Source organism: Aulostomus chinensis, chromosome 1, assembly GCF_037954235.1.
Source record: "Aulostomus chinensis isolate RoL2024-O1b breed Wild chromosome 1, RoL_Achi_v1.0, whole genome shotgun sequence".
Lineage (NCBI taxonomy): Eukaryota > Metazoa > Chordata > Actinopteri > Syngnathiformes > Aulostomidae > Aulostomus > Aulostomus chinensis.
The window spans coordinates 5,128,224-5,151,101 of NC_141320.1; the positions used below are offsets into that span (position 1 = coordinate 5,128,224).

The 22,878-nt window shown below is 41.0% G+C and overlaps 1 protein-coding gene and 1 non-coding gene across 2 annotated transcripts in view; one reads left to right on the top strand and one right to left on the bottom strand.

The window, feature by feature from the left end:
- The window catches only part of LOC147270114 (uncharacterized), a 64,429-nt gene that overhangs the window by 21,748 nt on the left and 19,803 nt on the right, over positions 1-22,878 (top strand). The window lies entirely within an intron of this gene.
- On the bottom strand, positions 22,545-22,627 carry trnal-cag (transfer RNA leucine (anticodon CAG)). Its single transcript has one exon. It is a non-coding gene; the product is annotated as a tRNA-Leu (tRNA).

Genomic DNA, 22,878 nt, shown 5'->3' on the forward strand with positions numbered 1-22,878 from the left:
CTGACAATCATGCAGTAAGTGTTGCTACGAACCTCAAAGTATTGCGACAGTGATGTCGGAAGAATTGCTAATGAACTCAAAATGATGCTAACAGTAATGTAGTAAGTGTTTCGAACACACTCAAAGTGATGCTGACAGCCATGTAGTAATGGTTGCTACGAACCTTAAAAAATGAAACAGTAAAGTAGTAAGAGTTGTTAATGAACTCAATTTAATGCTACAGTGATGTCGTAAGAATTGCTAATGAACTCAAAATGATGCTAACAGTAATGTGGTGATAGTTGCTAATAAACTCACAGTGATGCTGAAGGTAATTTAGTAAGAGTTGCTATGAACCTTTAAATAATGCAACAGTAATGTAGTAAGAGTTGCTACGAACCTCAAAGTAATGCGACAGTAATGTCGTAAAAGTTGCTACGAACCACAAAATATTGCGACAGTGATGTCGGAAGAATTGCTGATGAACTCAAACTGATGCTAACAGTAGTGTAGTGATAGTTGCGAATCAACTCATTGATGCTTACAGTAATGTAGTAAGTGTTTCGAACAACCTCAAAGTGATGCTGACAGTCATGTAGTAAGAGTTGCTACGAACCTAAAAATAATGCGACTGTGATGTCAGAAGAATTGCAAAAGATCTCAAAATGATGCGACAGTGATTCAGTAAGAATTGCTAATGAACTCAAAATGATGCTAAAAGTAATAGAGTGAACATTTCGAATAACCTCAAAGTGATTCTGACAGTCATGTAGTAAGAGTTGCTTCGAACCTCAAAATAATGCGACAGTGATGTCAGAAGAATTAGTAATGATCTCAAACTGATGGGACAGTGATGTCGTAAGAATTGCGAATGAATTCAAAATGATGCTAACAGTAATGTAGTGATAGTTGCTAATTGACTCAGTGATGCTTACAGTAATGTAGTAAGTGTTTCGAACAACCTCAAAGTGATGCTGACAGTCATGTAGTAACAGTTGCTTCTAACCTCAAAATGATGCTAACAGTAATGTAGTGATAGTTGCTAATAAACTCAGTGATGCTTACAGTAATGTAGTAAGAGTTTCGAACAACCTCAAAGTGATGCTGACAGTCATGTAGTAATGGTTGCTACGAACCTTAAAAAATGAAACAGTAAAGTAATAAGAGTTGCTAATGAACTCAATTTAATGCTACAGTGATGTCGAAAGAATTGCTAATTAACTCAAAATGATGCTAACAGTAATGTAGTGATAGTTGCTAATAAATTCAATGTGATGCTGACAGTAATGTAGTAAGAGTTGCTACGAACCTTTAAATAATGCAAAAGTAAAAAGTGAGAGTTGCTTTGAACCTCAAAATAATGCGACAGTGATGTCAGAAGAATCGGTAATGATCTCAAACTGATGGGACAGTGATGTCGTAAGAATTGCTAATGAACTAAAAATGATGCTAACAATAATGTGGTGATAGTTGCTAATAAACTCACAGTGATGCTTACAGTAATGTAGTAAGTGTTTAGAATAACCTCAAAGTGATGCTGACAGTCATGTAGTAAGTGTTGCTACGAACCTCAAAATATTGCGACAGTGATGTCGGAAGAATTGCTTATAAACTCAAAATGATGCAAACAGTAATGTAGTGATAGTTGCAAATAAACTCAAAGTGATGCTGACAGTAATGTAGTAAGAGTTGCTACAAACCTTTAAATAATGCAACAGTAATGTAGTAAAAGTTGCGACGAACCTCAAAATAATGCAACAGTGATGTCAGAAGAATTGCTAATGATCTCAAAATGATGCGACAGTGATGTAGTAAGAATTGCTCATGAACTCAAAATGATGCTAACAGTAATGGAGTGAAAGTTTCGAATAACCTCAAAGTGATGCTTACAGTAATGTAGTAAGTGTTTCGAACAACCTAAAAGTGATGCTGACAGTCATGTGGTTTGAATTGCGAGTAAATTAAAAATGATGCTGTCACTGATGTCGTAAGACTTGCTAATAAACTCAAAATGATGCTTACAGTAATGTAGTGATAGTTGCTAATAAACTCAAAGTGATGCTGACAGTAATGTAGTTTGAGTTGCTACGAACCTTAAAATAATGCAACAATAATGTAGTAAGAGTTGCTACGAACCTCAAAATAATGTGACAGTAATGTAGTAAAAGTTGCTACGAACCTCAAAAAATTGCGAAGGTGATGTCGGAAGAATTTCTAATGAACTCAAAATGATGCTTACAGTAATGTAGTGATAGTTGCTAATCAACTCAGTGATGCTGACAGTCATGTAGTAAGTGTTTCGAACAACCTCAAAGTGATGCTTACAGTCATGTAGTAAGAGTTGCTACGAACCTTTAAATAATGCAACAGTAATGTAGTAAGAGTTGCTACGAACCTCAAAATAATTTGACAGTGATGTCAGAAGAATTGCTAAAGATCTCAAAATGATGAGACAGTGATTTAGTATGAATTGCTAATGAACTCAAAATGACGCTAACAGTAATGGAGTGAACGTTTCGAACAACCTCAAAGTGATGCTGACAGTCATGTAATAAGAGTTGCTACAAACCTCAAAATAATGCGACAATATTGTCAGAAGAATTGCTACTGATCTCAAAATGATGCGACAGTGATTTAGTAAGAATTGCTAATGAACTCAAAATGATGCTAACAGTAATGGAGTGAACGTTTGAAATAACCTCAAAGTGATGCTGACAGTCATGTAGGAAGAGTTGCGACGAACTTCAAATTAATGCGACAGTGATGTCGGAAGAATTTCTAATGATCTCAAAATGATGTGACAGTAATGGAGTGAAAGTTTCGAACAACCTCAAAGTGATGCTGACAGTCATGTGGTTTGAGTTGCGAGTAAATTAAAAATGATGCTGACAGTGATGTGGTAAGAATTGCTAATAAACTCAAAATGATGCTAACAGTAATGTAGTGATAGTTGCTTATGAACTCAAAGTGATGCTGACAGTAATGTAGTAAGAGTTTCGAACAACCTCAAAGTGATTCTGAAAGTCATGTAGTAAGGGTTGCTATGAACCTTAAAATAATGCAACGGTAAAGTAGTAAGAGTTGCTTCGAACATCAAAATAATGCGACAGTGATGTCAGAAGAATTGGTAATGCTCTCAAACTGATGGGACAGTGATGTCGTAAGAATTGCTAATGAACTCAAAATGATGCTAACAGTAATGTAATGATAGTTGCGAATAAACTCAGTGATGCTTACAGTAATGCAGTAAGAGTTTCAAAGAACCTCAAAGAGATGCTGAAAGTCATGTAGTAAGTGTTTTGAACAACTTCAAAGTGATCCTGACAGTCATGTAGTAAGAGTTGCTACTAACCTCAATTTAATGTTACAGTGATGTCTTAAGAATTGCTAATAAACTCAAAATAATGCTAACAGTAATGCAGTGATAGTTGATAATAAACTAAGTGATGCTTACAGTAATGTAGTAAGAGTTTCGAAGAACCTCAAAGTGATGCTGAAAGTAATGTAGTAAGAGTTTCGAAGAACCTTAAAGTGATGCTGACAGTCATGTGGTTTGATTTGCGAGTAAATTAAAAATGATGCTGACAGTGATGTCGTAAGAATTGCTATTGAACTCAAAACGATGCTAACAGTAACGTAGTGATAGTTGCTAATAAACTCAGTGATGCTTACAGTAATGTAGTAAGTGTTTGGAACAACCTCAAAGTGATGCTGACAGTCATGAAGTAAGAGTTGCGACGAACCTCAAAATAATGCTAACAGTCATGTAGTCAGAGTTGCTTCGAACCTCAAAATAATGCGACAGTGATGTCAGAAGAATTGGTAATGATCTAAAACTGATGGGACAGTGATGTTGGAAGAACTGCTAATGAACTCAAAATGATGCTAACAGTAATGTAGTGATAGTTGCTATAAACTCAGTGATGCTTACAGTAATGTAGTAAGAGTTTCGAACAACCTCAAAGTGATGCTGACAGTCATGTAGTAAGAGATGCTAATGAACTCAAATTAATGCTACAGTGATGTCGTCAGAATTGCTAATAAACTCAAAATGATGCTAACAGTAATGTAGTGACAGTTGCTAATAAACTCAAAGTGATGCTGACAGTAATGTAGTTTGAGTTGCTACGAAACTTAAAATAATGCAACAATAATGTAGTAAGAGTTGCTACGAACCTCAAAATAATGTGACAGTGATGTCAGAAGAATTGCTAATGATCTCAAAATGATGCAAAAGTAATGTAGTAAGAGTTGCTACGAACCTCAAAATAATGTGACAGTAATGCAGTAAAAGTTGCTACGAACCTCAAAAAATTGCGACAGTGATGTCGGAAGAATTTCTAATGAACTCAAAATGATGCTAACAGTAATGTAGTGATAGTTGCTAATCAACTCAGTGATGCTTACAGTAATGTAGTAAGTGTTTCGAACAACCTCAAAGTGATGCTGACAGTCATGTAGTCAGAGTTGCTACGAACCTCAAAATAACGCTACAGTGATGTAGTAAGAGTTGCTATGAACCTAAAAAATAATGCGACAGTGATTTCGTAAGAATTGCTAATGATATCAAAATGATGCGACAGTGATGTAGTAAGAATTGCTCATGAACTCAAAATCATGCCAACAGTGATGTAGTGAAAGTTTCGAAAAACCTCAAATTGATGCTGACAGTAATGTGGTTAGAGTTGCGATTAACCTAAAAATGATGCTCACAGTCATGTAGTAAGAGTTGCTAATAACCTCAAAATAATGCGACAGTGATGTCAGAAGAATTGCAAATGATCTCAAAATGATGCTACAGTGTTGTCGTAAGAATTGCTTATAAGCTCAAAATGATGCTAACAGTAATGTAGTGATAGTTCCTAATAAAACTCAGTTATGCTAACAGTAATGTAGTAAGTGTTTTGAACAACCTCAAAGTGATGCTGACAGTCATGTAGTCAGAGTTGCTACGAACCTCAAAATAATGCTAAAGTGATGTCCAAAGAACTGCTAATGATATCAAAATGATGCGACAGTGATGTAGGAAGAATTGTTAATAAACTCAAAATCATGCCAACAGTGATGTAGTAAAAGTTTCTAATAACCTCAAAGTGATGTTCACAGTCATGCAATAAGAGTTGCTACGAACCTTAAAATAATGCGACAGTAATGTAGTAAGAGTTGCTATGAACCTAAAAAATAATGCGACAGTGATGTCAGAAGAATTGCTAATGATCTCAAAATGATGCGACAGTGATGTCGTAAGAAATGTAATGAACTCAAAATGATGCTAACTGAAATGTAGTGAAAGTTTCGAATAAGCTCAAAGCGATGCTGACAGTCATGTGGTTAGAGTTGCGAGTTACCTAAAAATGATGCTGATTGTAATGTAGTATGAGTTGCTAATAACCTCAAAATAATGCTACAGTGATGTAGTAAGAATTGCTAATGATCTCAAAATGATGCGACATTGATGTCGTAAGAATTGCTGTTGAACTCAAAATGATGATAACAGTAACGTAGTGATAGTTGCTAATCAACTCAGTTATGCTTACAGTAATGTGGTAAGTGTTTCGAACAACCTCAAAGTGATGCTGACAGTCATGTAGTGAAAGTTGCGAGTAACCTAAAAATGATGCTGACAGTAATGTAGTGAAAGTTGCGAGTAACCTAAAAATGATGCTGACAGTAATGTAGTAAGAGCTGCTGTTAACCTCAAAATAATGTGACAGTGATGTCAGAAGAATTGCTAATGATCTCAAAATGATGCGACAGTGATGTAGTAAGAATTGCAAATAAACTCAAAATGATGCTAACAGTAATGTAGTGAAAGTTTTGAATAACCTTAAAGTGATGCTGAAAGTCATGTGGTAAGAATTGCTAATGACCTCAAAATGAGATTGATGGTAATCTAGTAAGAGCTGCGAATAACCTCAAAATGAGTCTGACAGGAATGTAGTAAGTCTGATAATAACCTCAAAATAATGCAACAGTGATGAAGGAAGAATTGTCAATGAAATCAAAAATGATGCTGACAGTGATGTCGTAAGAACTGCGAATGAACTCAAAATGATGTGACAGTGATGTAGTAAGAATTGCGAATGAACTCAAAATTATGCGACAGTGATGTAGTAAGAATTGCTAATGAACTCAAAATGATGCTAACAGTAATGTAGTTAAAGTTTCGAATAACCCCAAAAGTGATGCTGACAGTAGTGTAGTAAGAGTTGCTAATGACCTCAAAATAATGCTACAGTGATGTCGTAAGAATTGCTATTAAACTCAAAATGATGCAAAAAGTAATGTAGTGATAATTGCAAATGATGTCAAAATGATGCGACAGTGATGGAGTCAGAATTGCTAATGAACTCAAAATGATGCGACAGTGATGTAGTAAGAATTGCTAATGAACTCAAAATGATGCCAAAAGTGATGTTGTGAAAGTTTCCAATAAACCTCAAAGTGATGCTGACAGTCATGTGGTTAGAGTTGCGAGTAACCTAAAAATGATGCTGACAGTGATGTAGTAAGAATTGCTAATAAACTCAAAATGATGCTAACAGTAATGTAGTGATAATTGCTAATAAACTCAGTGATGTTTACAGTAATGAAGTGAGTGTTTCGAACAACCTCAAAGTGATGCTGACAGTCATGTAGTAACAGTCGCTACGAACCTCAAAATATTGCGACAGTGATGTCAGAAGAATTGCTAATGATGTCAAAATGATGCGACAGTGATTTAGTAAGAATGGCTAATGAACTCAAAATGATGCTAACATTAATGGAGTGAACGTTTCGAATAACCTCCAATTGATGTTGACAGTCATGTAATAAGAGTTGCTACGAACCTTAAAATAATGCAACAGTGATGTCAGAAGAATTGCTCATGATCTCAAAATTATGCGACAGTGATGTCGTACGAACTGCTAATGAACTCAAAATGATGCTAACAGTAATGGAGTGTAAGTTTCGAATAACCTCCAATTGATGTTGACAGTCATGGAATAAGAGTTGCTACGAACCTTAAAATAATGCAACAGTGATGTCAGAAGAATTGCTCATGATCTCAAAATTATGCGACAGTGATGTAGTCAGAATTGCTAATGAACTCAAAATGATGCTTACAGTAATGGAGTGTAAGTTTCGAATAACCTAAAAATGATGCTGACAGTAATATAGTAAGAGTTGCTAATAACCTCAATATAATGCTACAGTGATTTCGTAAGAATTGCTGATGATCTCAAAATGATGTGACAGTGATGTCGTACGAACTGCTAATGAACTCAAAATGATGCTAACAGTAATGGAGTGTAAGTTTCGAATAACCTAAAAATGATGCTGACAGTAATATAGTAAGAGTTGCTAATAACCTCAATATAATGCTACAGTGATTTCGTAAGAATTGCTGATGATCTCAAAATGATGCGACAGTGATGTAATCAGAATTGCTAATGAACTCGAAATGATGCTAAAGATAATTGAGTGAAAGATTCAAATGACCTCAAAGTGATGCCGACAGTCATGTAGTAAGAGTTGCTACGAACCTCCAAATAATGCGACAGTGATGTCGGAAGAATTGCTAATGATCTCAAAATGATGCGACAGTGATGGAGTAAGAATTGCTAATGAACTCAAAATGATGCTAACAGTAATGGAGTGAAACTTTCGAATAACCTCAAAGTGATGCTGACAGTCATGTAGTAAGAGTTGCTACGAACCTTAAAATAATGCAACAGTGATGTCAGAAGAATTGCTGATGATCTCAAAATTATGCGACAGTGATGTCGTACGAACTGCTAATGAACTCAAAATGATGCTAACAGTAATGGAGTGTAAGTTTCGAATAACCTAAAAATGATGCTGACAGTAATATAGTAAGAGTTGCTAATAACCTCAAAATAATGCTACAGTGATTTCGTAAGAATTGCTGATGATCTCAAAATGATGCGACAGTGATGTAATCAGAATTGCTAATGAACTCGAAATGATGCTAAAGATAATTGAGTGAAAGTTTCAAATGACCTCAAAGTGATGCCGACAGTCATGTAGTAAGAGTTGCTACGAACCTCCAAGTAATGCGACAGTGATGTCGGAAGAATTGCTAATGATCTCAAAATGATGCGACAGTGATGGAGTAAGAATTGATAATGAACTCAAAATGATGCTAACAGTAATGTAGTGATAGTTGCTAATCAAGTCAGTGATGCTTACAGGAATGTAGTGAAAGTTTCGAATAACCTCAAAGTGATGCTGACAGTCATGTGGTTAGAGTTTCGAGTAACCTAAAAATGATGCTGACAGTGATGTAGTAAGAGTTGCTAATAACCTCAAAATAATGCGAGTTATGTCGTAAGAATTGCTAATAAACTCAAAATGATGCTCACAGTAATGTAGTGATAGTTGCAAATAAACTACATGATGTTTGCAGTAATGTAGTAAGTGTTTTGAAAAACCTCAAAGTGATGCTGACAGTCATGTAGTAAGAGTTGCTACTAACGTCAAAATAATGCTACAGTGATGTCGTAAGAATTGCTAATGAACTCAAAATGATGTTGACGGTAATCTAGTAAGAGCTGCTAATAACCTCAAAATGATGCTGACAGGAATGTAGTAAGTCTGCTACTAACCTTAAAATAATGCCAATGATGTTGTAAGAGTTACAACGAACCTCAAAATAATGTGACAGTGATGTAGTACGAATGGCTAATGATCTGAAATGATGGGACAGTGATGTAGTAAGAATTGCTAATGAACTTAAAATGATGCTAACAGTAATGTAGTGAAAGATGCGAGTAACCTCAAAGTGATGCTGAAAGTCATGTGGTTACAGTTGCGAGTAACCTTAAAATGAGGCTGACAGTAATGTAGTAAGAGCTGCGAATGAACTCAAAATAATGCGACAGTGATGTCGGAAGAATTTCTAATGATTTCTAAATGATGCGACAGTGATGTACTAAGAATTGCTAATAACCTCAAAATAATGCTAGTGATGTCGTAAGAATTGCTAATGAACTCATTAATGAACTCAAAATGATGCTAACAGTAATGGAGTGAAAGTTTCGAATAACCTCAAAGTGATGCTGACAGTAATGTCGGAAGAATTGCTAATGAACTCAAAATGATGCTCACAGTAATGTAGTAAGAGTGAAAACTAGAACAACAAACGGTCCTCTGATGGTTGGACAGGTTGGTTTGGTCCGTCCTCTCACTCATCATTAAAAGCCCTTATTACTCATCATTCATCCAATCTGACACTCACGTCTGCAGTGGGGAATCCCCAGCAACCCGCAGCCCACATGGAGCAGTCTCGGCCAATCACGTGGGGCCTGCAGCGGCACCGACCACCAAATGGCTCGCAGGTGTCACTCTCAGCTCCAACCTCATGGCAGGCACAAGGCAGGGTGCCGTTGTTGAAGAGAGCCCAAGAGACACAGCTGAGCTGAGACAGAATGGAGACGAAGGACAGGAGGGACGACAGAGAAAAAGGAAACGTTAGCGAGACATTTTAGGAAAATTAGTTTAGTGGGGAAAAGGTTCTTAGCCAAACTTGTTCAATGGAAGGACAACAAAAAAACAAAGATCTTCAAAAGAAAATTAGCACAAAATGAAACCCTGCAAGAGAAAGTAAATCAAGAACTAAATATTCTTGAGGCTCAGGTCTTTAGTTCCAATGCTTGTAAATGACATCTGAATGCATTCACAACCCAAATCTGAGCAGACAGAAGCATCCCAGTCAGGCCCAGTTTAGTTCCTCTAGAACATTCAGGGATACAGAACAGGGACCAACTCAGGCTGAGAGACACCGACTTGACATGAAAGCTGTTGAGGCCACAGTTGCTGATGAAGTGGTCAGATTTCTCCAGTGGTTCTTGGTTCAGGGAGCTGGAGCTGGAGCTGCTCTCAGGCACCACCAGGACGTGATCCTGGACAGACAGAAGGAAGAAGTCCAGGCCTGACAGAAAAGAAGGAGGCACAGAGTAGAAACAGCAGATACGTGTCAGGAAAGGGAGAGGGTATCAGTCCAGCAGAGGAGCAGGAAACCTACCACCACAGGGCTCTGCCTGCAGGAACCTGCAGGTGAGGAGGACCTGGTGGTCCGGCACATCCAGAATGATCTGGTTTTCAGACACCGGCACGTTTCGGCAGCCGTAAGCGTGGGGACAGAAGGAGGCGTTGGCGTGGCCTGAAAGACACAAACAACCATCTCCATTTGAATGTTTCTCAAACAGCCGGAGCAGGAAAGCTAAGATGAATCAAAGATCCTCCACCCTGCCAGATCCGACCCTGGTAATGTAGACCTGCACAGGGTGGGTGGGGTGGAGCGGCTGGTGGTGGTGGAGGATGAAGACGTATCTGCCCAAAGCCTGGACACGGTGGAGTCTACCGCAGCGTTCTGAGCAGAAGGATGAGAGCGATGTTCAATGGTACATGTTTTCTTTCCTGAACCGCCGATGTTTCCAATCACGAATCTCAGTCATGAGATTTGAACATCATGGAGGAGTTCAAAAGTGTCAAACTGGGCCGGTCTCCATTTTATGAGTCCAGAGACCGAGGATAAAACTACAAGTCCCTGGTTCAGATTTGACTCGTCTGAATCCAAACACGGCAGCGTTCTTCCACCAGGCCAGATGAGTTGATCATGATAACAAGATATCTTCATGCTACTACAACACACAAACTCATCACAAGAAAAGACTTCATGGTGGAACAACAAATCTCCTCCCAATGGGAAAAACATTGAGTTGAACAATCAACTTTTCCATGATGACATGGAGAGCTTGGCAGCAGCAGCAGGCTTCCATTGGGGGCTGATATGCCAGCTCCACTTAGCCTTCTTTGGAATGGTTTCACCTGGAGTGATGCTATTATTGAGACCTTTTATCTGGAACAACACCACCTGCATGGAGACTGAGGACTTCAACAGATGCAGATGTTGACCCAGAATAAATCTAAATATTCCAGATGTGTGAAATCAATCCAGCAGCAGTGGTGGGAGCGTCGTAAACTCACTCACTCAGCAGCCGTCAGCCTCCGTACCTGCACGGAGTCCAGCCTGATGTGGTCTCTGTTGTCTGCTCCCAGAGGTGGTCTGTCACCTCTGAACCAGGGGGCTCATCTCTCTGGTGGGACGGCAGTGGAGGAGCTGCAGCGGGGGAGGCCAGGATGGGCTCCTGTAGGAGGAGCTCTGGCCCTCCTTCAGCACCAGCCAGTGGGAGGGAGTTTGGAAACGTGAGGGGACACAGGAGGAGCTACAGGGGGAGGGAAGGTGGATCAGAACCGTTCTAACAAGAGCGCTGAGGGGACACAGGAGGAGCTACAGGGGGAGGGAAGGTGGATCAGAACCCTTCTAACAAGAGCGCTGAAGGGACACAGGAGGAGCTACAGGGGGAGGGAAGGTGGATCAGAACCGTTCTAACAAGAGCGATGAGGGGACACAGGAGGAGCTGCAGGGGGACGGAAGGTGGATCGGAACCGTTCTAACAAGAGCGCTGAGGGGACACAGGAGGAGCTACAGGGGGAGGGAAGGTGGATCGGAACCGTTCTAACAAGAGCACTGAGGGGACACAGGAGGAGCTACAGGGGGAGGGAAGGTGGATCAGAACCCTTCTGACAAGAACGCTGAGGGGACACAGGAGGAGCTACAGGGGTAGGGAAGGTGGATCAGAACCCTTCTGACAAGAGCGCTGAGGGGACACAGGAGGAGCTACAGGGGAGGCAAGGTGGATCAGAACCCTTCTGACAAGAGCGCTGAGGGGACACAGGAGGAGCTACAGGGGGAGGGAAGGTGGATCAGAACCGTTCTAACAAGAGCGCTGAGGGGACACAGGAGGAGCTACAGGGGGAGGGAAGGTGGATCAGAACCGTTCTAACAAGAACGCTGAGGGGACACAGGACGAGCTACAGGGGGAGGGAAGGTGGATCAGAAACCTTCTAACAAGAGCGCTGAGGGGACACAGGAGGAGCTGCAGGGGGAGGGAAGGTGGATCAGAACCGATCTAAGAAGAGCACTGAGGGGACACAGGAGGAGCTACAGGGGGAGGGAAGGTGGATCAGAACCGTTCTAACAAGAGCGCTGAGGGGACACAGGAGGAGCTACAGGGGGAGGGAAGGTGGATCAGAACCGTTCTAACAAGAGCGCTGAGGGGACACAGGAGGAGCTACAGGGGGAGGGAAGGTGGATCAGAACCGTTCTAACAAGAGCGCTGTCCCACTAATATTCCTCACCAGAATCCTGTCAGGGGGGAACCGTCCATGGGTGCTGATGCAGCGGACTGAAGGTTCAACGTAGTCCATGCTGAACTGGTCTTTAGGCACCAGGTGGACTTTGTGCTAAAAACAGCAGAAAAAAAAGACAAAAAGGGGAGAATTTTAACAAAAGTATGCAAATGAGCTGAAGATCAAAATACAAAAAGTAAATCAAGGTTTTTTTCAAATGATTGCCAGCTATTTAGCTCAGAGAAGGACAAATGTCAATCAAGATGTCAGAATGGAACGATCCCACTGGCTTCTGGTCAAGGGAACCATGGAGATGCTAACTTCCTGTTGGACTATCAGGGTGTCTCATCCCTGACATGCTAACTTCCTGTTGGACGATAACCGTGTCTCATCCCTGACATGCTAACTTCCTGTTGGATGATAAGCGTGTCTCATCCCTGACATGCTAACTTCCTGTTGGACGATAAGCGTGTCTCATCCCTGACATGCTAACTTCTTGTTGGACTATCAGGGTGTCTCATCCATGACATGCTAACTTCCTGTTGGACGATCAGGGTGTCTCATCCCTGACATGCTAACTTCCTGTTGGACGATCAGGGTGTCTCATCCCTGACATGCTAACTTCCTGTTGGACGATAACCGTGTCTCATCCCTGACATGCTAACTTCCTTTTGGACTATCAGGGTGTCTCATCCCTGACATGCTAACTTCCTGTTGGACTATAAAGCCTGATTTAAGCCTGATTTATGCTTCTGTGTCGAGTAGTATTCGTACCTACGCCGTCGACGCAGACCGTACGCCGTAGCCTGAAACGCGCCTCCAAAAAATCCTGCTTACGCATCGCGTCGACGCGTGGTGACGTCAACGTTGAGGACTTTGATTGGTCTGCTCAGAACGTTATTTCCGGTTCAGTCGCAGCATAACACCGCCATTTTCAAAGTTTCTGTGGTGAAGGCTCCAAGAAAAAATGGACCAAGCTGAAGAAAGGATTATCGAGGAGGTGCTCAAGTACGACCACCTCTACAACGCCTCTTCGCGGCACTACAAAGACTGACAAATGGCCAACAATTGTTGTCTGTGACCGGAAGAAAACCGAGGAATCTGACAAGAGCCCCGTAAACAATACAAAGACAAAGCCACACCCCCTAGCGGCTTGGCGGTGTATTGCAGAGCAACGTTTTCCCTCGACGCAGAATAAACCAGGCTTTCCAGTCGCACCTGTTTTTCGCGCCCGTGCCAGATAAGGACCCCCATCGGGCTGTGCCACTCTGGAGGGAGCGCGTCTCCCAGTCAGTCAGCGGAACCATGCGGATCCGGGCCGGAGCTGTGGGAAGGAGCGCCAATTGTATCGGGTTGTTGTTTTCTGGACTGCAGCAGAACAGGAGCAGCCGGGACTGGAATGTAGAAGTAGGTTATCTTGAAGTTGACTAAGTTATGGTGAACGATATTGTGGTTCAACACTTTAATGAGCTTTAAGGCAAACACATTTCATGAGGAAACAATGCCGGAATTGGACGGATTTCAGCGGCACACAACAACGTATCCGATACACCTCATTGGAAACCTGGTGGTCTAAGACTAAGAAACACCAGTCACCGTGAAGAAAGGAACTTTTAGCTGAGTACTCATGTTCTTTTCTGCAGGTTGAATGTGGCATTTGTTGGACAGAAGCGTCTCATCTCAACAAAAGCACCTCTTCAGTGCTGAGGCATGATGGGGCCAGGCATGAGAATGAAGTCCCAGATCCACCAGGATGAACTCAGGTATACAGCCACTCTCCAACTGACTCACAGTTGCTTCATTGATCATTAATTCCTATTCATTTCTTCTCTCCTTCATCTTTAACCATCCAGCTTCCAGGAAGCAGATGCTGGATGAGGCTCTGCTGAATTTCATCCTGAAGGACTGCCAGCCCCTCAGCACTGTTGAGAGGGAAGGGTTCAGGGAACTGGTTCAGGTCCTTGAGCCTCATGTTTGCCAACCAGAAAGGTTTGTGTGGAAATGATCTAAAGCAGTCGTTGACATCTCCAGTTTATTTCATCTCTAATTTCAATGTATTGATTTACTCTGGGTGTCATTTTCAGACCATCAAACAAACGGTGGCCAAAAAGTACCAGGAGGAACGGGAAGGAGTGAAAAAGGAAGTCCAGCTGCCATGTGGACATCTGTGGACATGGAGGCTCCCTTGGCTCTGACCTGTCACTGCATTCGTGAGAATGAATGTGTTGGGAGTGCAAGACTTTCCACAAAGTCACCCTGCTGACAGTTTGGCCCCAGTCCAAAGAGGCCTGATGGAGGACTGGGCCATCACCAACAAAGTCAAGTGTCTTGTGAGCGACGCAGCACCAAACATGACAGCATCCACTAGACAGCTCCAAATTCACCACTCAGTCTGCACTGCACATCGTCTGAATCTAGGAGTCAGAAAATCCTGTGATCAGATCCCCCACTTCCATCATCAGACACAAAGCCAGGAACACTGTCACATCCTTCAGATCAGCACTACAGCCAAGGAGAAGCTGGCTCAGGTGCAGCAACAGATGGGAGGGCCAACCCTGAAACTCATCAGTGAGGTGCCAACACGCTGGAACAGCACACACAGCTGTCAGGGCTGCATGATGAGAGGGAACCAGTGTGGGAACCTCTGGCCTCTCTAAGACAGATTTGACTCCACTGACAGCTGAGGAGTTCACCACCATAGGAGAAGCACTTCTAGTAAACAGAGGTCATTCTAGTAGCCTGGTCCCTCTGTGGTTGAGCTATAATTTTAGGAAATATGGTCATTATTCAATGGTGACATCTCTCTGCTGAATAATGTAGAACTGAACGGATCCACTGGACCTTCTTTTTACAAACAGCAGCATGCAGCAGCTGTCCTGAGTGGAAAACTGCACATTTCTGTTGGTGAGAGTTAATCAAGCGATGGACTTTGTCTCTCAACAGAAGCTGTGTGGAAAAACCCTGCAGCTACGAGCGCTTCAGATTCTGAGAGTGATTCTTCCGCCATTGGCTGGTTTAACCTGGCGTCTGACCGTGGAGGTGGCCGAGAGGAGCGTGACATGGCTGCACAGGTAAATCAGCTAAAGCAGAGTTAGTCTTTGGCAGCAGGCCAGGCAGACAAATGCTAATGTCTCTGACTGACTGACTGATGAAGTTGGACCATTGGTCAGCCACAATGATGCATGACCACAAATAGTGGCCTGGGTCTTTATGAAGCTGACATCACTGGAGCATCATTTTGATGTCATGACCAACTCTCCCTACATCACTGTAGCATCACTGAGTTTATTAGCAACTATCACTACATTACTGTTAGCATCATCTTGAGTTCATTAGCAATTCTTCCGACATCACTGTCGCAATATTTTGAGGTTTGTCGCAACTCTTCGTACATGACTTTCAGCATCACTTTGAGGTTATTCGAAACTTTCACTACATTACTGTTAGCATCATTTTGAGGTTATTCGAAACGTTCACTACATCACTGTTGGCATTTTGAGATAATTTCCAATTCTTCTGACATCACTGTCGCATTATTTGGAGGTTCATAGCAACTCTTACTACATTACTGTTGCATTATTTGGAGGTTCGTAGCAACTCTTTCTACATGACTGTCAGCATCACTTTGATGTTATTCGAAACACTTACTACATTACTGTCAGCATCACTTTGAGTTTATTTGCAACTATCACTACAAAACTGTTAGCATCATTTTGAGTTCATTAGCAATTCTTACTCCATTACTGTCACCATCATTTTGAGATCATTAGCATTTCTTACTACATCACTGTCTTATTATTTTGATGTTCATAGCATCTCATACTACCTTACTGTTGTAATATTTTAAGGTTCATGGCAACTCTTTCTACATGACTGTCAGCATCACTTTGAGTTCATTAGCAACTATCACTACATCACTGTCAGCATCATTTTTAGGTTACTTGCACCTCGAACCACATGACTGTCAGCATCACTATGAGGTCATTCGAAACTTTCACTCCATTACTGTTAGCATCATTTTGAGGTCATTAGCAATTATTACGACATCACTGTCACATCATTTTGAGATCATTAGATATTCTTCCTTCATCACTGTAGCATTATTTTGAGATTAGTTGCAACTCTTACTACATTACTGTTGCATTGTTTTGAGTTTAGTAGTTTATTATCATTTTGAGGATAGTAGCAACTCTCATTACATCACTTTGGCATCATTTTGAAATTAGTAGCAACTCTCACTACATTACTGTCAGCATCATTTTGAGCATAGTAGCAACTGTCACCACATCACTGGAGCCTTATTTATTATGTTAATAGCAACTCTCATTTCATCACTTTAGAATATTTTTGAGATGAGTAGCAACTCTCACTACATCACTGTCGCATCATTTTGAGGATAGTCGCAACTCTCACCAAATCAATGTAAGCATCATTTTGAGGTTAGTAGCAACTCTCACTACATGACTGTCAGCATCATTTTGAGGTTTGTAGCAATTCTCACTTCATGACTGTTGCATCATTTTGAGGATAGTAGCAACTCTCATTACATCACTTTACCATCATTTTGAAATTAGTAGCAACTCTCAGTACATTACTGTCAGCATCATTTTGAGCATAGTAGCAACTGTCACCACATGACTGTAGCATTATTTCTTAGGTTAGTAGCAACTCTCATTTCATCACTTTCGCATCATTTTGAGATGAGTCGCAACTCTCACCACATCACTGTAAGCATCATTTTGAGGATAGTAGCAACTCTCACTACATGACTGTCAGCATCATTTTGAGGTTTGTAGAAACTCTCATTACATGACTAGCATCATTTTGAGCATCGTCGCAACTCTCACCACATCACTGTAGCATCATTTCTTTGGTTAGTAGAAACTCTCATTACATCACTTTCGCATCATTTTGAAATGATAAGCAACTCTCACTACATCACTGTAGCATTATTTCTTAGGTTAGTAGCAACTCTCATTACATCACTTTAACATCATTTTGAAATTAGTAGCAACTCTCACTACATTACTGTCAGCATTATTTTGAGCATAGTAGCAACTCTCACCACATCACTGTAGCATTATTTGTTAGGTTAGTACCAACTGTCATTATATCACTTTAGCATCATTTTGAGATGAGTCGTTACTCTCACCACATCACTGTAAGCATCATTTTGAGTTTAGTCGCAACTCTCACTACATTACTGTGGCATCATTTCTTAGGTTTGTAGCAACTCTCACCACATCACTTAAGTATCATTTTGAAATAAGTAGCAACTCTCATTACATCACTTTAGCATCATTTTGAGATGAGTAGCAACTCTCACTACATCACTGTAGCATCATTTTGAGGATAGTAGCAACTCTCACTACATCACTGTAGCATCATTTCTTAGGTTAATAGCAACTCTCATTACATCACTGTAGCGTCATTTCTTAGGTTCATAGCAACTCTCATTACATCACTGTAGCATCATTTTGAAGTTCGTAGCAACTCTGACGACATCAATGTAAGCATCATTTTGAAATTAGTAGCAACTCTCCCTACATCACTTTAGCATCATTTTGAAATTAGTAGCAACTCTCACTACATTACTGTCAGCATCATTTTGAGCATAGTAGCAACTGTCACCACATCACTGTAGCATTATTTCTTAGGTTAGTAGCAACTCTCATTTCATCACTTTAGCATCATTTTGAGATGAGTCGCAACTCTCACCACATCACTGAAGAATCATTTTGAGTTTCGTCACCACTCTCACTACATTACTGTGGCATCATTTCTTAGGTTTGTAGCAACTCTCATTACATCACTTTAGCATCATTTTGAGATTCGTAGCAACTCTGACGACATCAATGTCAGCATCATTTTGAGGTTAGTAGCAATTCTCACTACATGACTGTCAGCATCATTTTGAGGTTTGTAGCAATTCTCACTTCATGATTGTAGCATCATTTTGAGATGAGTAGCAACTCTCACTACATGACTTTCAGCATCATTTTGAGGTTTGTAGCAACTCTCATTACATCACTTTAGCATCATTTTGAGGTTAGTAGCAACTCTCACTACATGACTTTCAGCATCATTTTGAGGTTTGTAGCAACTCTCACTACATGACTGTAGCATCATTTTGAGCATAGTAGCAACTCTCACCACATCACTGTAGCATCATTTTGAGGATAGTAGCAACTCTCATTACATCACTTTGGCATCATTTTGAAATTAGTAGCAACTCTAACTACATTACTGTCAGCATCATTTTTAGCATAGTAGCAACTCTCACCACATCACTGTAGCGTCATTTCTTAGGTTCGTAGCAACTCTCATTACATCACCTTAGCATCATTTTAAGTTCGTAGCAACTCTGACGACATCAATGTAAGTATCGTTTTTAGGTTTTTAGTAACTCGCACCACATCACTGTCAGCATCATTTTGAGGTTTGTAGCAACTCACACTACATGACTGTAGCATCATTTTGAGCATAGTAGCAACTCTTACCACATCACTTTCACATCATTTCTTAGGTTAGTAGCAACTGTCAATACATCACTTTCGCATCATTTCTTAGGTTCGTAGCAACTCTCATAACATCACTGTAGCATCATTTCTTAGGTTCGTAGCAACTCTCATAATATCACTTTAGCATCATTTTGAAATTAGTATCAACTCTCACTACATTACTGTCAGCATCATTTTGAGATGAGTAGCAACTCTCCCTACATCACTGTAGCGTCATTTCTTACGTTCGTAGCAACTCTCATTCCATCACCTTAGCATCATTTTGAAGTTCGTAGCAACTCTGACGAAATCAATGTAAGCATCATTTTGAGGATTGTAGCAACTCTCACTACATGACTGTAGCATCATTTTGAGCATAGTAGCAACTCTCACCACATCACTGTAGCATCATTTCTTAGGTTAGTTGCAACTCTCACTACATGACTGTAGCATCATTTTGAGCATCGTAGCAACTCTCATCACATCACTGTAGCATTATTTCTTAGGTTAGCAGCAACTCTCATTACATCACCTTTGCATCATTTTGAGATGAGTCGCAACTCTCACCAGATCACTGTAAGTATCATTTTGAGTTTCGTCGCAACTCTCACTACATTACTGTGGCATCATTTCTTAGGTTTTTCGCAACTCTCATTACATCACTTTAGCATCATTTTGAGGAAAGTAGCAACTCTCACTACATCACTGTCAGCATCATTTTGAGCATAGTAGCAACTCTCACCACATCACTGTAGCATCATTTCTTAGATTCGTCGCAACTCTCATTACATCACTTTCGCATCATTTTGAGATGAGTAACAACTCTCCCTACATCACTGTAGCGTCATTTCTTAGGTTCGTAGCAACTCTCATTACATCACCTTAGCATCATTTTAAGTTCGTAGCAACTCTGACGACATCAATGTAAGTATCGTTTTTAGGTTTTTAGTAACTCGCACCACATCACTGTCAGCATCATTTTGAGGTTTGTAGCAACTCACACTACATGACTGTAGCATCATTTTGAGCATAGTAGCAACTCTTACCACATCACTTTCACATCATTTCTTAGGTTAGTAGCAACTGTCAATACATCACTTTCGCATCATTTCTTAGGTTCGTAGCAACTCTCATAACATCACTGTAGCATCATTTCTTAGGTTCGTAGCAACTCTCATAATATCACTTTAGCATCATTTTGAAATTAGTATCAACTCTCACTACATTACTGTCAGCATCATTTTGAGATGAGTAGCAACTCTCCCTACATCACTGTAGCGTCATTTCTTACGTTCGTAGCAACTCTCATTCCATCACCTTAGCATCATTTTGAAGTTCGTAGCAACTCTGACGAAATCAATGTAAGCATCATTTTGAGGATTGTAGCAACTCTCACTACATGACTGTAGCATCATTTTGAGCATAGTAGCAACTCTCACCACATCACTGTAGCATCATTTCTTAGGTTAGTTGCAACTCTCACTACATGACTGTAGCATCATTTTGAGCATCGTAGCAACTCTCATCACATCACTGTAGCATTATTTCTTAGGTTAGCAGCAACTCTCATTACATCACCTTTGCATCATTTTGAGATGAGTCGCAACTCTCACCAGATCACTGTAAGTATCATTTTGAGTTTCGTCGCAACTCTCACTACATTACTGTGGCATCATTTCTTAGGTTTTTCGCAACTCTCATTACATCACTTTAGCATCATTTTGAGGAAAGTAGCAACTCTCACTACATCACTGTCAGCATCATTTTGAGCATAGTAGCAACTCTCACCACATCACTGTAGCATCATTTCTTAGATTCGTCGCAACTCTCATTACATCACTTTCGCATCATTTTGAGATGAGTAACAACTCTCCCTACATCACTGTAGCGTCATTTCTTAGGTTCGTAGCAACTCTCATTACATCACCTTAGCATCATTTTGAAGTTCATTGCAACTCTGACGACATCAATGTACATGTTACTACATGACTGTTGCATTATTTAAATGTTTTGGCCTTTCTACCTCAGCAGCACTCAAGGAGCTGAACAATGTCCTCTCATTCACACACACTCACACACTGATGCTGAAGGCTGCCATGCAAGGAGCCAACCTACTCATCAGAAGTATTTAGGGGTTCAGTCTCTTACTCAAGGACACTTTGACATGGTCACTGGAGAAAGTGAGGATCAAACCAGCCACCCTTTGGTTGCCAGACGGCCACGCTACTCCTGAGTCATGTGACCTGGATAAGATGGTGAACTACAGCTGATCGCCATGCTAGCAAACCCCCTTTTGTTTGGTTTGGTTGTTGTTTAGTGACTGTGGATGAATACACAGGAGAAGTTGAGCATAAATTTGTGTTCCCTGTTCACTTGAATATATGCAGGAGTGTGAGGTGGAAATAATAGTTGGAGGAGAATGAGAGTTCAGTCTCAGCGCTATGACCTGTGCTGACACTAAAACATGTCAGCCACAGAACAAAGATGGCAGTCCTCTGGGAAAGCAGGTACACCACACATACATGAAGAAACCCTACAGGAAACAAATATGTTGCCAGAGACTTTTACTCTGTTTTTGTTGTTTACCCAAGAACAGGATTGGAGGGAGACTGATGGTCGCTGTTTGGGTTTTTGGAAAACAAGGAGGCTGTGGGTTCAAGCTGGATTCTCAGAGACGATTTCCCCAACCTCTACATTGGCATCTACACTGTCATCCAGTCACGTGACTGAAGTCATCCAGTCATGTGACTGAAGTCATCCAGTCATGTCAGTGATGTCACTTGGCAGGACTCTCATTGCCGTCTCATTCCAGAAAAGAATCCAGACTCCACCTGTGGCTCCATGATAACTAATGGACCTCTGGTTGGAGGCTGGACGATGATGTTTGGACTGGAAGGAAAACTCCTTGTCCAAATTCCATTGTGTTCAAGTTTAAAGTCCCACAATCAGAAGTAGCTGAATCTGACAGGTGGAGGTTTGGAACTACAAGATGGTGATGTTTTCTTGACTTGATGCTCTGACTGTCAGGGTGGATGACAGCTTCTTCTGCTGCTGCATCTGAGTGGCTATGATTGGAGGTTTTACCCTCCAAGGTTGTTTGGTTCCAGGGGACATTTTAAAATTCCAGTCCCCAACCTGGGCTGTTCTGAAACTCTTCTCCTGAATCACTCCTGAGCTGCAGCAAGAACAAATACCAGTGCCAACCAGATCAACTTAATGGCTGCTAACAGCCTCAGACACTTGATTTCCATCAATCTGGAGCCAAGAAGGCCCTCACCTGTGGTTCTCCTCCAGGAGGGTCCAGGTTCTGCCATTGGGGCTCCTGGTGCCACTGCCAGAGAGCCTCAGCTGCACACTGCAACATTTCAAAAGGAGATTGACATTCCTTCAAATGTCCTGACATCTGATTCCAATGGTTCTGTTCCACATTTATATTTTAAAATCAATCACACAATGAAAGCTGCCTCAGCAGGTTTAAGAGAGAGAACAAGCTAAGAGATCTGAAACCAGTAAAATATGCTTTTCTGTGTGCAAACTAGTGAGGGGCATGGAAGGATATTTTACCACCACGACAGAACCCAGACTTTAGTCATGTGATGAGATGGAGTCTCTGATTATGAAGTTAATGGACAAAATGTGAATTGAAAGAAAACACATTCCTTCAGCAGACTTTGATCCAACATTGAAGTTAGAGTTTGGTGGCTGCTCCATGTTGGAGGAAACCAGGCGATGTTGGGACATCACAGGGAAGCTCCTTTGCCTCCTCTGCTGCCAGTTCAACCACTCACTCCCATCAGTGGAGAGCAGCTTCAACTGGGTTTGGAATTTACCACTGTGGATGCATAGGAATGTGGAGAAAATGTCCTTTGTCAGAAGTGGGATTCGAACCCACGCCTCCAGGAGAGACTGCGACCTGAACGCAGCACCTTAGACCGCTCGGCCATCCTGACAGAAACTGACAGTTGCAGACTTCAATATCAAATGAATTAATTCACTGACAAAGTAGAATTTTTTTCCACAGGAGCTACTGGCTCCTTAGTTGTTACATTTATTGTTAACATTAAACACACAGTCTGAGTTCATGGCAGTAAGAAATGAACCAGAACATTTGAACCACGTAACATCTCTTGATCAGTTTGTTACATGGGACACATTCCAGACAGGAAGGTCCTTCTGAGACTTGAACTCTGATCACTGGATC